Source organism: Prunus dulcis, unplaced genomic scaffold (assembly GCF_902201215.1).
Source record: "Prunus dulcis unplaced genomic scaffold, ALMONDv2, whole genome shotgun sequence".
Lineage (NCBI taxonomy): Eukaryota > Viridiplantae > Streptophyta > Magnoliopsida > Rosales > Rosaceae > Prunus > Prunus dulcis.
This window is the reverse complement of record NW_023010049.1, coordinates 37,445-53,718: the sequence shown is the minus strand read 5'-3', so window position 1 is coordinate 53,718 and position 16,274 is coordinate 37,445. Positions and strand designations below refer to the sequence as shown.

The 16,274-nt window shown below is 35.6% G+C and overlaps 1 non-coding gene and 1 pseudogene across 1 annotated transcript; both read left to right on the top strand.

The window, feature by feature from the left end:
• Window positions 1-8,439: 8,439 nt before the first annotated feature.
• On the top strand, window positions 8,440-8,547 carry LOC117612699. Its single transcript, XR_004583521.1, has one exon. It is a non-coding gene; the product is annotated as a small nucleolar RNA R71 (small nucleolar RNA).
• A 4,522-nt stretch (window positions 8,548-13,069) lies between these two features.
• On the top strand, window positions 13,070-16,029 carry LOC117612698 (annotated as a pseudogene).
• Window positions 16,030-16,274: the final 245 nt, after the last annotated feature.

Genomic DNA, 16,274 nt, shown 5'->3' with positions numbered 1-16,274 from the left:
TCCCATTTGCTCAAAAAAAAAAACATCTGTTTTGGGAAAAGGATGACAACTACCATATCCCATGCTTTCTATACATAGTAAATATCCTTGCCTAGTAGGCTACTTAATTCTAGCATCCATACTCAAATTGAGGTAGATACTACCTGACTGAGGTGAACGTTTTTGTCTCTCCCACCAAGGTTTGTTGAGAATGTTCGCCTACGTTAAAAAGTTAAGGGACTCAGTCCAAGTTTAGTTCTCCATTATCAATTAATTTTGAACCTCAACTTTCTTTAAGACTAGCAAATTTGGTTTTCCATCCACATGGTAAAGTGTTACTTATTAATTATGATTGATTAATTTGGCATCACATAACAAGTAATAATTAATTCATTAATTAATTTGCAGCGCAAATCTCATTTGTATGCACATGACATGGGCTTCATTTTCAGCGTTTTCAGCATCATATGTTGGGGGGATTGCATTATTTTAGCTCATGTCTTTGTGGCATTTCTTTTAACACATGGAAAATTTATTTCTTAGTACTTCCTGATTTGCCAGCTATATAGAGTGCAAGCATTTTTATAAGCTAATATTGCATTATATTATTACCAATCATTCACCAAGTACAGTCTGTAAACAAAACGTGGTGCTCACACTTACAGACGAAACTAATAATGCAATATTAGCTTATTTACTTGCTTTTAAATTATTTCACTCATTTATTTAGTTGAAATTGCTGGATGGAAAATATTTGATATATATATATATATGTATATATATATATATATCAAAAAAAGAAATAAATATGGTTTTTTTTTCTTTTTTTTTATACAAGATGAAGAAATTGAATCTAGAACCTCGAATACATAAATAAATACTCTTAACCAACAAAACTATAGGATTATTTTTCTAGAACTTCGTTTCCCCAGAAATCTGTACGTGCTGGAGAAAAAATTATTGTATGGCGTTTGCTGAGTGTGATAGACGTATGTCTTCTTCATTTGGTATCGGAAGCAATATTCTGGATCTAAATCAATATGCTGCATGTGACCCCTTGAGTGTCAACTAATTTTAGGCTTTTGATTACTTACAATTAATACGTAGCAATAACTGGAGGGTGGTGAGTTTTCCACTTTTTTTTTTGTCCACTTACACTCTCTTTTGTTTTTTAATAGTTTTTATTATAACAAAAAAAGGAGTGTAAGTAGACAAAAGAGAAGTGAGAACATACAATTTCTAATAAAGAGAGTTTAAATGAATAAAAGAAGAGTGAGAAAATCAGCTCCCTAACTAGAATATAAATTCTTATTTATATACATATGTGTGAGTGTGACCCTCCAAAAGCTTCTCTCGAAATGTCACTTACTACACCTTTACAGCAACTCACTTTGGTATTATTACCATGAAATCATCTTCAATACTAACAGTCATATTAGATCTTCGAGATATATCTTAAGAGAGTTCTTGTGTTAATATATTAGAATACATTTATGGTGTGTTTACTAATTAGGAATTAGAATTCTCATTATAAATTGAATTCTACCAATGGAGGAATCATCCGTTTACTTCACATCAAGGAATTAAAAGTAAATGGCGCCCACACAAAATTAGGAATTGAATTCCTGATTTTGGAGGAATTCAATTCTTAGGTGGGATGTGGTATTCTAATTCCTGTAGAACTAACCCATTAGGAATTCATCTTTTTTACCCATTATATCCTCACACAATTTTATAAATTCCAAATTTGTCATCTACTTTAACCTAACAATGAGGACATTTTAGTAATTAGTATCACTCCTATCCCAATTCCATATGATTTAGTAAACAACTTCATAGGAATCCGGAATCTAACTCCCCTCAATCCATATAATTTAGTAAACAACTTCAATAGGAATTTGGAATCTACCTCCCCTCAATCCATATGTCTCCTCAATCCAACTCATCTTCAATTCAATTCTTCCTAACACAATTATAGATTAGTAAACATGCCATTAAATTAATTCAATGACTGAGTGTGGGTGAACGATCATTTTTTATTATTTAAAAAGTACAAATTGCAGCTTCATGTCTTAAACTAAATAAAGTCTGATTTTCAATTCTACACAAACTAAATATGGGAAAGTAATTTTTATTTTCCATTCTTTGGGGAAAAGACATAAGAAATCTCAACAAGCTAAACAGGGCACCTCAACAACTCCATGAGAATCATAAAGAAAATTTTCGAATGCAAGACGCTTTCCAAGTAAATCTACCGTCATCAACTCCTGCAAAACAAAAACAAAAACAAAAAGAAATAAAATATATATAATTAACCACATGAAACGTGAGACATCAAAAAAATTTAAATAAGTTTAACCACATGAAACGTGTACAATTTAAAGTTCACACTTATTTTCTCCATCTCACTCATTAACACTTTTTCTCTTTTTGCAATAATTTAAAGTTCACACTTATTTTCTCCATCTAAACCCCTAACACTTTAGGCCGCTCCGTTATTGTAATGGCCCTTTTGTGGCTAGTTTGTATTGGCCTTTTGTGGCTAGTGACTTTTTTGGCTGAATTATGAATGCAATCATAGAATTTCTCAAAAAAAAAAAAAAACCCTAACACTTTTTCTCTTTATGCAATAATTTAAAGTTCACACACTTATTTTCTCCATCTCACCCCACAACACTTTTTCTCTTTTACCAATAATTTCCATATAGAGTAACTTCCATCATGTGTCATGCTGCTAGAATGCTTTAAATTAGTTTCAAATCAAAATATTTTTTGATCCACCAAACTAGTTGAATAATATTGTTAGCAGGCCGTTCCAGAATTTTTTAGGGTAGGGTAAATGTAAAAAAAAAATAGGTCCTTAAATTATATTGCACGGGTATAGGTACTAGTATGGATATGCCGATACGATATGATATGGCAAAATTCTAAAACTAGGTTATGGATACAGCACCGATACGGTGATTAAAATAATATAAATAGCAAAAATTAAAATTGCATGCATCATGTTATAATCATCCATCATAAGTCAAAACATAAAACTAGACACAAAATACAAGTCTACATAAACAAAACTCAAAATACAAGTCTTCATAGGATTGTTCAAATCATTAAAAACAAAAAAAAACAAAAACAAAAAAAAATTAAAACATTGAGAAGCCACTTCTTAAATCTCTAACTTCATTCATCATTATCACCACAGGTAGATATGATAGCTTTTAATCCCTTCTTCCTGTTCCTTCTTCTTTTCTGGTTATTCTCTCTCAAATGAAATGAAGACCTAGCTTCTATGAAGAAGAAGAGGTTGGGTCCTTACAAATGGAGTTTTTAAAATTAACTATATCGGAAGATAGTAGGAGTATCGATATATCGAATACAAATATCCACAAATTTGATGAGAGTGTCGGTATATTGAATACAAGTATCGACATATCAGATACGAGCATTGGAGTATCAAATATGAGTATACCCCTCCAGTTAGGAGTATCAGTGCAACATATATAATTTATTTTTTTCACTTAAGTAATAGACTCACTCTCATTTTTCAATTTAGATTTTACTTGTTCGAATTAATTAAAAATATAACATTCAAGACAAATAAATTTTATCAATTCAAACTTCAATATATAAAAATCTAATATAAGAGGCCACGCTTGATACATTCAAATCTAATGCATAAACAAGATAAATACTTGTAACAATTCAATCATTTATTTTTCTTTTCTGGATTTTAGATTTTTGTTTTTTCAGGAATCATTGCTACTTGAAATCAGAAACAGTACAAGGAAATCTAATGAAATTTGGGGTGTATTCAGTTGGGATTTTAATAGATTATTTTGAAACTTAAAAGTCCAATGGTATCCAATTAGGATTTTTAAGTAATCAATAAAAATCTGGTGGTATTCAATTAAAATTTTTAAATAATCAATCCAAGTCTTGTGGTATTCAATTAGGACTTTTAAAAGATAAGAAAAAGTACGGTGGTATTAAAAAACTTACCGATTTTGAGGTATTTCGTTAAATGGTGTATTGTGTGAGACTTTTGAGTAGATGATATAAATACCAAACCCCATAAAAAAATCACACCCTCCTATGCCTGATTCTCACCTTTTTTGTTTTTGGGGAAGATGAACAAATGAAGATAAACAAGGTACTCATGTCTTTTACAAGAGCTTGGTTTAACCAGACTCGATTCTTTTGTATTTAGTGGATAGACTCAGATAGCTGTCTTTGTTCTCTTTGCTTTCTCTAGTCTATCTTGTTTTCTTTTTGTCATGGCTGTTTGGTTGCAGGAAGTGTTTCCCGCCTTTCTTTTGGCTTCATGTCTATACTGTTTGTTTGCCTTCATCTTATGGATAATCTCTTTGCCCAATAAAAAAGGAGACTCAGATGGCTTACCTTCAGATACCTAAACAATAATTTCTGATACGTTGCTTTCAATAGTTGTTCATATTTATGCAATATGCGTGCATTTTTCTCAATAGATTTTCAGCTTGTTTATTTTCTTTGATTTATTTGTCTTTCATTAGTCAATTTATGGAATCAATTCGAGTGACAAGTGTTCTGTACTAGTATCATGTCATAGCTGGACCATTTTGAGTTGTTTTCAGCTGTCTAGTTTCTTATTTGAATTGATTCAATTAACTTGTCTATTGCAATATTTATAAATTCAATTAATTCAAGATTTTTCTTTGTTGTAGCTTGTTCCTATGTCAATTCTCAGTTCTAGACCAAGTTCTTTATCCAAAACTTAATAGCTGTTTGTTTTAGTTTAATGATAGTTATGTTTGAATTTTGGGACCGCTATGGTTTTAGCTCTAGAACAGGATGATTTGAAGAAAGCCATACATGAAAGATAGTGATGACAACTTGAGCTAAGATTGGTGTAACTTCAACTTTATGCTTCTTTAAAGGCTTGGCATCCTTTAACTACTGGATGAAAGATGGCTAACCCAAATCCAATCTACAGTTTGGTGAATACAAGAAATGCCCTCCCCTTCTTTCAAATAATAAACAAAGAACAACATAACTTGGAATTTGAGAAATGCCCCTCCACAACAACAAACTTAAAAATTCCAAATTTGCAATCAATTAGAGCTTAAAAGAGTTGAAAGACCTCACGTTACTTTTTTATTAAAAAAAATATATTAAAACTATACATAATAAATATAATATACCACTTTATCATAATAATAAAAATTAACATTTTGCCCCCTTTGGATAGTGGGCCTAGGGCAGTGGCACTGCCTATCCTTGTCCAAGGGCGGCATTGATTGTGGGTGATATATGACGATAATATTTCAGCCAATAAAAAAATAGGTAGCTTAGAATTGGTCGTTTACAAAATAAAACAAAAATAAATATAAAAGGAAGCTTCATTACCCAATATATGGGCACAAATTATAAAAAAATCTATATGAAATGTACTTTCGAAACACATCCAAAGTCCATTTACAATATGAGAAATGCTAGCAACCTTCTATCTAACCTTCTCTTTTGGACATTCTCCCTTTTCCTAATGACATGTGTCATTTTCTTTACACTTAAAACAATGTCATTAATACTTAAGACAAGCTAGCTTTTATTTTCCAAACTTACCCTTATTAAATATATTAACTTTCATGTTTTCTCCAATTTATCCTTTAATTTTCTTACAATTTTCTTACTACCTTATTAAAAATTAATTTAAAAGTGATGTATCATATATTGATGAAGAACCACGCGTGTGGTGAAAAATTCAAATTCACGTGGAAACAAACATGTATGAACATGCCTTGGTCTTGGATGTATGTTGATGTTGAATTCGTTGGAATGATGTAGGTGTTCCAAGAATTGTTTTTACCCTCTCATCCATTTTCGACACCTGGAACTAATTTTTAGGTTGTTTCCTGCTTTTTTTTTTAGTAATTTTTTTTTTTGCTTAAAAGGCTAATCCTACGGCAATTGGATTGATTGTAAGTTTGATTTTTATTTTTATTTTTAAAATTGACGTTTTTTTCTTATTTAATTTTTAACAAGATGATAAGAAAGTTGTAAAAAAAATTATGGATAAATTGAAAGAATCATAAAAGTCAATACATAAGGGTAAATTAGGAAAACAAAAGCTAGCTTGTCTCAAGTATTAATGACATTGTTTTAAGTGTAAGTAAAGTGACACATGTCATTAGAAAAAGGGAGAAGGTCAAAAGAGAAGGTTTGAGAGAAGGTTGCTAGCATTCCCCTTTTTGGACCTTTCCTATTGAAAGAGGTGATAGCATATTAAACTCACACACACAAAACGGATGCTAGGACTTGAACCCAGGACCTTGCCTGAGGAAGTAAATACTCCAAACTAGTACATTAGTGGGTCCTTTGCATTCCCCTTACAACATAACAAAGAAGCTTCGAACTTTCTATAAATTACAAAATTGCCATCAATTTTCTTAAAACAAGCCCAACCCCAAAACTCACAAAAAAAATCCCAAAACACTTAAAACAAGCTCAGCCCACATTTAAAAAAGAAAACCTAAACCAAAATAAAAGAAAGGCTTATTACCCCCTAAAACTTCAGTCAAATGTCACTTTATTCCCAAAGTTAAAGTAGCCCACTTAACCCCCTTGACCGTAGTTTTGTGTTCCACTTTACCTCCTTCTGCCCTCCCCCCTCTCTCCCCCTTCTTCCCCACAATTAACATCATTCAAAAGACCGTAAAAAATGCTGACGTGACAGGGTCATTATGGTAAAAACACCCACAGTGGCCAATTGCTGAGCGTAGTCAGCATCCTACGTGGCATAGTGGACACCACAGGTTTTTAAAATCCAAATCTAAGTAGTTGAAAGGGTGAAGTGGACCACAGTTAACAATTAGCTCTCTTCTTCTTCGATAAAAGGGTTTCTAAACCCAGAAAAATTACTTACCACCATTTGAAGGATTTAAGGTTCTATACCTAGAGAAAAAAAAATAATTCCATCTTTCTTCGATTAAAGGGTGTGAAGATGAGGAAAGAACCTCCACGAGGAGAAGAGCTAGCCGTTACTACACCTCATTGCTACTGTGGGAGGCTTGCTCAACTGCAGACTTCTTGTACAGAGTTCAACCTACTTCGGAGGTTCTTTGTGTGTCCAAAGTCAGAGGATTTTTACTATTTTATCAAAATTTGGACAATAAATTATGAGATTGTGATGGAAATTTTGTTTGAATGCAGCGGGGGAAAAACAGGCATAAGGTTAATGCTTGAGCTTAAATCTGAAAATGCTTTATCAAATTGAACATCACCAATAATATACAAAATTGTAAAACTCCCTTAGTCCTTAAGTTTTGGAGGCAATTTCTTGAGCAACACCGCGCTACACTCTTCAATTAACAACACTTTCTCTTACGTTGCGAATTTCCTATTGTTGTACATGCATCTTTCAAAAAATTTGGATAAGAAGGAAATTGTTTGATGGTGTCCAACAATGGAATATTGATATGGACCTTTTTGAACATCTCCAAAAATATCCATTTGATCTTTCTTTTGTTTATGAACTCGTTGGGCTGCTGGAAATTGAAGTGGGGGAACATAAATCCTTTCTTTTATAGGGGCGATTTGATCATCATTAGTGGTTATTTCGGAATCACCTAGTTTGCCTTGGGTAGGTGCTGGAAGTAGTCTTTTAGTTTCTTCTGTACCTTCCTTTTCTTTTCCAGCACTTGTCGTGGCTTCTTCTCGTCTATCATATAACTTGCCACTTCTCAGAGTTCTAATGGACTTGACATGCTCAACATTTCGAGGATTAATTCCGGGTTGGCTTAGGAATGTGTCTTGCGTCCTCTCATGCACAATAGTTACGAGCTAGCCTACTTGAGTTTCTAACTTAGTGATGGACGCTTGCATAGTATTCTGATTTTGTTGTGAAGTTTGTACAAACTGAGCAATTAAGTCATCCAACGCCGGTTTCTTAGGCTCACTCGAAGGTTGCATTTGCTGCTGGAAGGGATGGCTAGAACTAGCTTATTGTTATTGGTTGCTCCATGAAAAATTTGGATGGTTACGCCACTCCAGCTTATGTAACCATCCAGCTTATAAGTGTTCAAATATGAATCATTCCAAGGTTGTTGAAACGAATTAACTTGGTGAACTTGCTCAAAACCTTGCGTAGTAGATGGACAAAGTTCCATTAGATGAGTTAGGTCAGAACAAATGGCGCAAACTTGCTGTGGGGAAGGTGGAATAACATCATGCATAAGAGTTTCAAGTTTTTTCTCAAGGCTTGAAATTTGAGCAGCAACCCCAGTGTTTGTGTCGACTTCATGAATTCCTACCTTCTATGTCCGCTCACTGCCCCATTGTTGATTATTATTGGCAAGCAAATCAAATTGATCAAATGCTTCTTGAGGTGTCTTCTCCATCAATGCACCTCCACATACAAAGTCAACCATTTGTTTGTTTGCAGCCATAAGTCCTTCATAAAAGAAGTGCATCTGCATCCAATCAATAATGCCATGATAAGGGCATTTTTTGCAGCAACTCTCTAAATCTTTCCCAAGCTTCATAGAATGGCTCTTGTTCTCCTTGAGTAAAACGCATGATATCTCTTCTCAGCTGATTCATTTATGCGCAGGAAAAAATTTCAGGATAAATTTTTGTGCTAATCCCTCCCATGAATTAATGGATTCAGCTAGTAGTGAGTGAAGCCAAGCTTTGGCTCTATCCTTTAATGACAACGTGAACAATTTCAGCCTAACCACTTCATCAGAGACATTATTTAGGATCTTGACGGTGTCACAAATGTCAAAAAATTTCCAAATATGCATGTTAGGATCTTCGTTCAACTTGCCATAGAAAGATGTTAACAAGTGAATCATTCCGAACTTGAGTTCAAATGAATTTTCTTTGACTTCTAGTACTACAATACATGATGGAGGGTTGGAAAAAGTTGGGATGGGGTACTCTTTCATAGCTCGAGCAGGTTGTGGTCGTTCCACTGCTTCCTCTTACGCTAATTGTTGTTCCCCAACATTTTTGTCACTCTTCTCGTCTATATTTTCAACGGAACCTCATAAAATATACATATATGAACTAAATCGTAGTTGATGAAGACAATTCCAGACAAAGGCGCCAAAAATGTGTTCTGAATTTTAGACAACCTGAAAAATAGAGATTATAATGATTAGTCTAGACACAAATTATACTCACAATGTCAATCGTAATTTAGTATGGCAAATATGAGGTCATTCCAACGAGGATTGAGTTCAACTTCCAACTAGTCTAACCTAATTTACTTCACAAAATACTTGAACTACTTTAATTATATAAACAAGAAATTAAACACGTAGCATACTCACGTAAACACAAAAGGGGTTTTTGAAAAAATGATTTAATTAACAACGAAATTAAAGACAAAACAAGTAGAAAGTCACAAAACACAAGATGAGAAATTCAAATTGATAAACGCACTAGGACAATGAATTCACCACTAGTAATCCGATTTAGCCTCTTATTCACCTACTTATTAACTAACCATTCGATGTCGCCACTTAGTTTTCCTTTTTCATGAATTACCTATGGTATTTAGGCTAACTCGTATATTCCTATATGCAATTCGCCTATGGTATTTAGGTTAAATATCAACACATAGAAACACATTAAGATTAGTTAAAACTTCCAACAAGCATGTAAACCCTAGGAGTATGTTATTTACCCTAGGCGAATTACAAATCCTAATCACAAGAAGCAAGCCTCAAATTAAGGTATTTACTCTAATTTGCATCCGATTAACTCAATTGAAAGTGTAGACAGTGATCAAGCATCAAGATAATCAACCAAGTTATTAAGCACAGTGATTAAGAATCCAACATCAAACGGCAATCAATAGATAGGTAAAATAAGAAAACTAAATTATCACACTAGGACTACATCATGCCTTAGAAACAGAAAATTAATTACACATAATCATAGAATTTGGTATAAGCAAAAACATGAGGAAGAAAAAATAAAACTTAGTCAATTGCGGTACTCTTCTGGCTTCTCAAATTTCTCCTAGTCTTTGTGTGACCCCAAAGGAGTTGTTTCTCATGCTTAAATAAAACACTACATGTCTATTTCTACCCTAGTTGGGCTTTTACAATAGCCCAAAAATAAAGAAGAACCTAATTAAAACATAAATCCAAAATGGGTAAGTAATTGACTCGTTTTCCTATTTTGATTGGAATAACACGTCAGTTTCTTTGCATGCATGTTTGGGGTCGTTCCGTTCCTCCTCCAATAAATTCAGGAACAAATATGTAAATTATAGATGTTTGTCTTATCTTTCCAGCCATATATCGCACGCCTTGAAAAAAAATTAGGAAAGTCTTCAAATAATCATTCTTCCAAAATAAAACTTAGCCGATTGCAGTACTCTTCTAGCCTCTCCAATTTCTCCCAATCTTTGCATGACCCCAAAGAAGTTGTTTCTCATGCTTAAATAAAATACCACGAGTCTATTCTTACCTTAGCTGAGCTTTTACAACATCCCAAAAATAAAGAAAAACCTAGTTAAAACATAAATTCAAAATGGGTAAGTAGTTGACTCATCTTCCTACTTTGATTGGGATAACACATCAGTTTCTTTGCAAATACGTTTGGGGTCATTCCTCTTCCAAGAAAATTAAAAAAATATATGTAAATTTTAGGCGTTTGTCTTATCTTTCTAGGAAGATTGATGAAGATTCAAAATATTTCTTTATACTTGTTCCTGGGGGTTATTACGTCCTTGGTCGCTCAACACATGTACTCTCTAGTTCGACCCCCTACCCCCCTTACTCTGCTAACCAATCTTTTTTTTAATTTCGCGTTATTTGAGATGGGACCCTATTCACCTCTTTGGGCTTCTATTGAATCGAGAAATCGGTTTGGCCATAATTTACAAGAACATTCTGTAGTCTTAGTAAGAGGGGGAAGGGTTAAGGATTTACCCGGTGTGGAAGGAAAAGGATTGAATAAAGGAACTCCCGAACATTTGGCGATCTCAGATGTGTCTATATCGCACGCCTTGAGGAAAAATCAGAAAAGTCTTCAAATAATCATTCTTCCACAAAAGTATAGTTTTGACAGGATTGCACCTTATGCTGACTTAACTTCAAAGACTACTCTCATTGGCTGCTCCGAAAATTCTAGAAAAATTCCACAATCATCTTCAAGATCTTAGCTTTCATCTCTAACTGGTCTTGTACAAAAACTCCACCAAAAAGTTATATTTCCGTTGAAAACTAATTACTTGCTCTGGAAAGCAGAAAATTGAGAAAATAAAGTAATAAGTCTTTTTTAAATCAAATTCTCCTACAAAAACTAAGTATAAAGAGTACATAACTGTGTAAATTTATGGACTTATTAGTAGCCAAGCTCTTTTGCATACTCATATATTTGTAACAAATTTATGTAGTCCAGAGGACACCTTTGTACCCGACCTAACAAAGCAAGCAGACAATAAAGAAGCTTGAACTTGGACCACACTCTATAAATCTCTCGCTTTCGTCTATTCCATTTCAAAATAGAAGGGCCACTTACTGTACTCGAGTTGAGAACCTCCTTTCTCTCTTGGCACCGTCATTGTCCTTTTCAATTTCTCTAATATTCTCACTTCTCCCAAGATTTCGATTCTTTTTCTTTGATTCTTCTGCAATATTCAATCCTTAGATTTTCGACTCTCTCTCTCTCTCTCTCTCCGATTACACACTCCAAACCCTAATGCCCAAGTTATTTCGATTAAGAAGCTTCATCTTTTGGACAAATCTACAAACTGAGTCTCTCTCTCTCTCCGATTACACACTCCAAACCCTAATCCCCAAGTTATTTCGATTAAGAAGCTTCATCTTTTGGACAAATCTACAAACTGAGTTGCTTAGATTTGGATTTTAAAAGCATGTGGGGTCCACTATGCCACATAGGAAGTTGACTACGCTCAAAAATTGGCTACCGTTGTTGCTTTTACCATAATGACCCTGCCACGTCAACATTTTTTACAGTTTTTTGAATGTCGTTAAGGGTAAGGGGTAAAGTGGAATACAAAATCATGGTCAAGGAGGGTTGAGGGGCCACTTTAACTTTGAGGGGGTAAAGTGAGATTTGATTGAATTCTGGGGGTACTATAGTACATAAGCCTAAAAAAAATTAATAACGGGAAAAATCGATCAATCACGCAATCCAAGGAGTCGTCGTGACTGTTAATACACAGATCAATCACGCAACCCAAGCTCTATATCAATACATTTCTCATAACTGTTAATACACATTCTATGACTGTTAATACACTTTTTATAACTATTAATACACTTTATATGTATGTTAATATCTTATTTTTAATTAATATGGCATAACCAGAAATTATTGCCATCCATGCCCCCTCAAACAATTCCCGAGCTGATCCCATATCCCCAACCTTAGTATAAGCAACAATTAACTATATCCAAGAAACCACAACCCTATTAGGCATTTCATCAAACACCATGCGCCCACAATCCCAAAAAACCACATTCACATGTATATCAATCATGATGTTTCCTACATACAAATCCGCCGCAAACTCGCCAACAAAAATCATATGCGCATGTATCTGCCTACCCAACTTCACATCAAGCACATCCCCACAAGCCTAAGACTCAGTAATAATGTTTGATCAGTAGCCTCAGACCTCCAACACGTAATATCTTGAGGTATGAGGCTATGAGCTATGGTCTCATTTTCCTTTTCGTTGACCTTAACTAGAATATTGGCTGATCATGATGCTGCATGCACTCTAAGCCTATTCCAACCGTGGGAGTTTCGCTGATGAAGCTTTGATGAGGGTCTTTAGAATTATCATACGGTGAAAGATTTGTCAAAATCATGATAGGTATAGTCTTGTTTTCATGGGAATTTTAGGAGGGTGTATTCAATTTAGATTTTAAATGATATTAAAAGAGTTATAAAGTTGATGGAGTTTAATTGATTTTAATGGAGTTTATAGTGATGGGATGGTGGTGATGGTGATGGTAGTTTGTGGGGGAGGTAGTGGTGGATGAGGTGGGGGTGGAAGTGGTGGTTTCGGTGTGAGTGAGGTAGTGGAGGAGGTGGGGGTGATAGTGATGGTGGTGGTGGAAGTGAGGTGATGGAGGTGGTGGCGGTGGCGGTGTCAGTGGCAGTGGCAGTGGTGGTGATGACGGTGGGGCTGATAATGGGAGTTGTAGTGGTGGTGGAGGTGGTGGTAAGGGTGGTGGCGGCGGTGGTGGTGGAGGTGTTGATAGTGGGGCTAGTAGTGGGGGCAGCGGTGGGTGGTGGTGGTGCTGGAGGGGGTGCGACGACAATGATTGTGGTGGTGGCGGCGGGGCGACTATGATGATAGTCATGATAAGTAGGGGTGGGCATAAAAACCGATAAACCGATCAAACCGACCGAACCAAACCAAACCGAACCGAAAAAGAGTGTTTTTTGACCAAATTGAAAAAGTCAAACCTAAACCTGAACCGAACCGAAAGTCAACGGTTCGGCCCTCGGGTCAATTTTTGTTAGAACCAGAGAACCTGAACCGAACCGATGAATATTTAATTATATATATATATATTACACGTGGCGTCATTTGATTGGCCAAAGAATAGGCTCAGTGAGCCTGCTTGCAGTGTATCCTCACCCTTTTTTTCTTCTGTAACCCTCTCTCACCTCTTAGCGACTCTCGGCTCTCGCTCTCTCTCCCTCGGTCTTCACTCTTCTCCTCTTTCCGTTTCTTCTTCTTCAAAACCCTAACCCTAAGTAAGCAGCGGCGCCTCTCTCTCCCGAGTCCTCAGTCTTCAATCGATTCATCTCTCCCGACCTTAGATCTTTTGGCGAGAACATCGGCGTCGCTCCTTCGTCGATCTTTCTCACTCTCCTCTGGCAGGTACCATTTCTTCTCTCGATCTCCTCTGGCAAGTACGAGTTCTGTGTGTTACTGTTTAGGTATTAAGACAGGATGATAGAACTATGATGACTAGAAAGGAGTTGTTCGAAAACAAATTGAGAAAAGCAGCTCATGGATGGAAACGGATCAATGAGCTTTGACTTTCTGGTGTGTCTCCATCTGGGAGATCTTGTTTCGTAGATTTGTTATTTTTGTTGTTATTATTATCATTACTGTTACTATTTTTATATTTTTCTATATCATTTTTCATTTGCTTTAATAATGCAAATTATGCTACCATTGTTACAGAAGAAGAAGCATCCTGGTTTAGGCATTATGTTGATCAACCAGCATATACGGATCTTCACTGGGTAAGCGCCAATTCTCCCTTTTTGTGCCATTCTAATTTGTCTATATTTCAATATCCTGTTTGATAGTATTTTTTTTACTACAATTTTCCCACTTCCTTCTATGATAAGTATTCTGCATGTTTTTGTAGCCTTCAAATATTTGAATTGTTTGTATTTTTTAGTTAATATGTTAATCTTCTCTTCAGGGAATGTTTGTGCCTTTTATTAAAGGATCTGGTACTGAGGAGCAGCAAGAGAAATGGTTGCCGTTGGCATATAAGATGCAAATTATTGGTTGCTATGCACAGACTGAACTTGGTCATGGCTCCAATGTTCAAGGGCTTGAGACCACTGCAACTTTTGATCCAAAGACTGACGAGTTTGTTCTTAATAGTCCTACACTCACTTCAAGCAAAGTGAGTAATTTTAATAATGTTGCTTTTTTGTTTTCTTCTGATTTTTTTTCTTTTGAGTGAAATTTTAGTATCTATGATAACAAGCTTGTGATGGGAATTGTGCTTAGTGTCATTTTGATCTAGATATTTTCAACCATAATGTGGTGGTTATATTTTTCGTTGATTGAAATATCTAGTTTAGGCACTTATTTTCCTTCCTTATTGGTTGTGAATAGTGGTGGCCTGGTGGTTTGGGAAAAGCTGCTACACATACTGTTGCTTTTGCCAGTCTTATTACTGATGGAAAAGACCATGGAGTAAATGGTAACGACCAAGTGTAACATTGTTTGGAACTTCTATCGTGAAGTGAATGGTCTATTGATTTTAATTATAGAACCAATTCTCTTGTTTTAGGTTTCATTGTCCAACTTCGGAACTTGGATGATCACTTACCTCTTCCAGGCATAACAGTTGGTGATATCGGCATGAAATTTGGAAATGGAGCATACAACTCCATGGACAATGGTGTCCTGAGATTTGATAATGTCCGCATACCAAGGGATCAAATGTTGATGAGGTATCCACTTTGTATGCATTGTACTTGATGATAGATAGGATCGTTGTGCTTGAGTGCCCATATTTCTTATTCAAAGAGGTAGAAAGGATGGCTATTCTCATGTTCTTCTCAAATGTGCCAGGGTCGCACAAGTTACAAGAGAAGGAAAATATGTCCAATCCAATGTTCCCTGACAGCTACTTTATGGAACAATGGTTTTTGTGCGGCAAACAATTGTCGCTGATGCTTCCACTGCTCTATCACAGGCAGTATGTATTGCCACTAGGTATAGTGCTGTTCGTCGACAGTTTGGTTCAGAAAATGGTGGTGTTGAGACACAGGTATCTGATGGAACATTGCCTCATAAAGTTTGTTATCCTCTGCATGATTTTGTCCTGAAGATGTGTTGTATTTTGGTTCGTGTTTTGTTCCAGGTGATCGATTACAAGACTCAGCAAAGTAGGCTCTTCCCTTTGCTGGCTTCCGCATATGCTTTCAGATTTGTTGGTGAGTGGTTGAAATGGCTATATACGGATGTAACACAAAAGTTGCAAGCAAATGATTTCTCCACATTGCCTGAAGCTCATGCATGCACTGCGGGTCTGAAGTCACTGACTACTTCTGCAACTGCTGTAGGATATTATTGCTGCTCTTTATTCTTCTATGTTTTAGCTTTCTTTTTGAGGCCCATGAAGCTTTTGAGTGACAGCAAACATATACTTCCCGTCCCATTGACAGAAACTCTCTCTCTCTCTCTCTCTCTCTCTCTCTCATAATTTCTTTTTTTGAAAGGATGCCATTGAAGAATGTCGGAAATTATGTGGTGGGCATGGTTATTTATCTAACAGTGGGCATGAGAATGCTTTAATAGGTTTTGGCAATTTGACAACCTAAAAAGGGTTTTGGCTGAAAGGAAATCGGATTTGGGCCTTTTTTGCTAAAAAAAATATTTTTTGGGCTTTTTTGGGCCGAAAATAAATTAGATTTGGGCTTTTGGAAAATTGTAAAAATGGGCTCAAGCCCAAACCGAGAGAATTTAGAACCGACCCGAGAACCGAGCCCATTTCCAGTTCGGCCCATTTTCGGATTTCACCCTAGACCCGACCCGACCCGAGAACCGAGCTCTCCTTCGGTTTGGC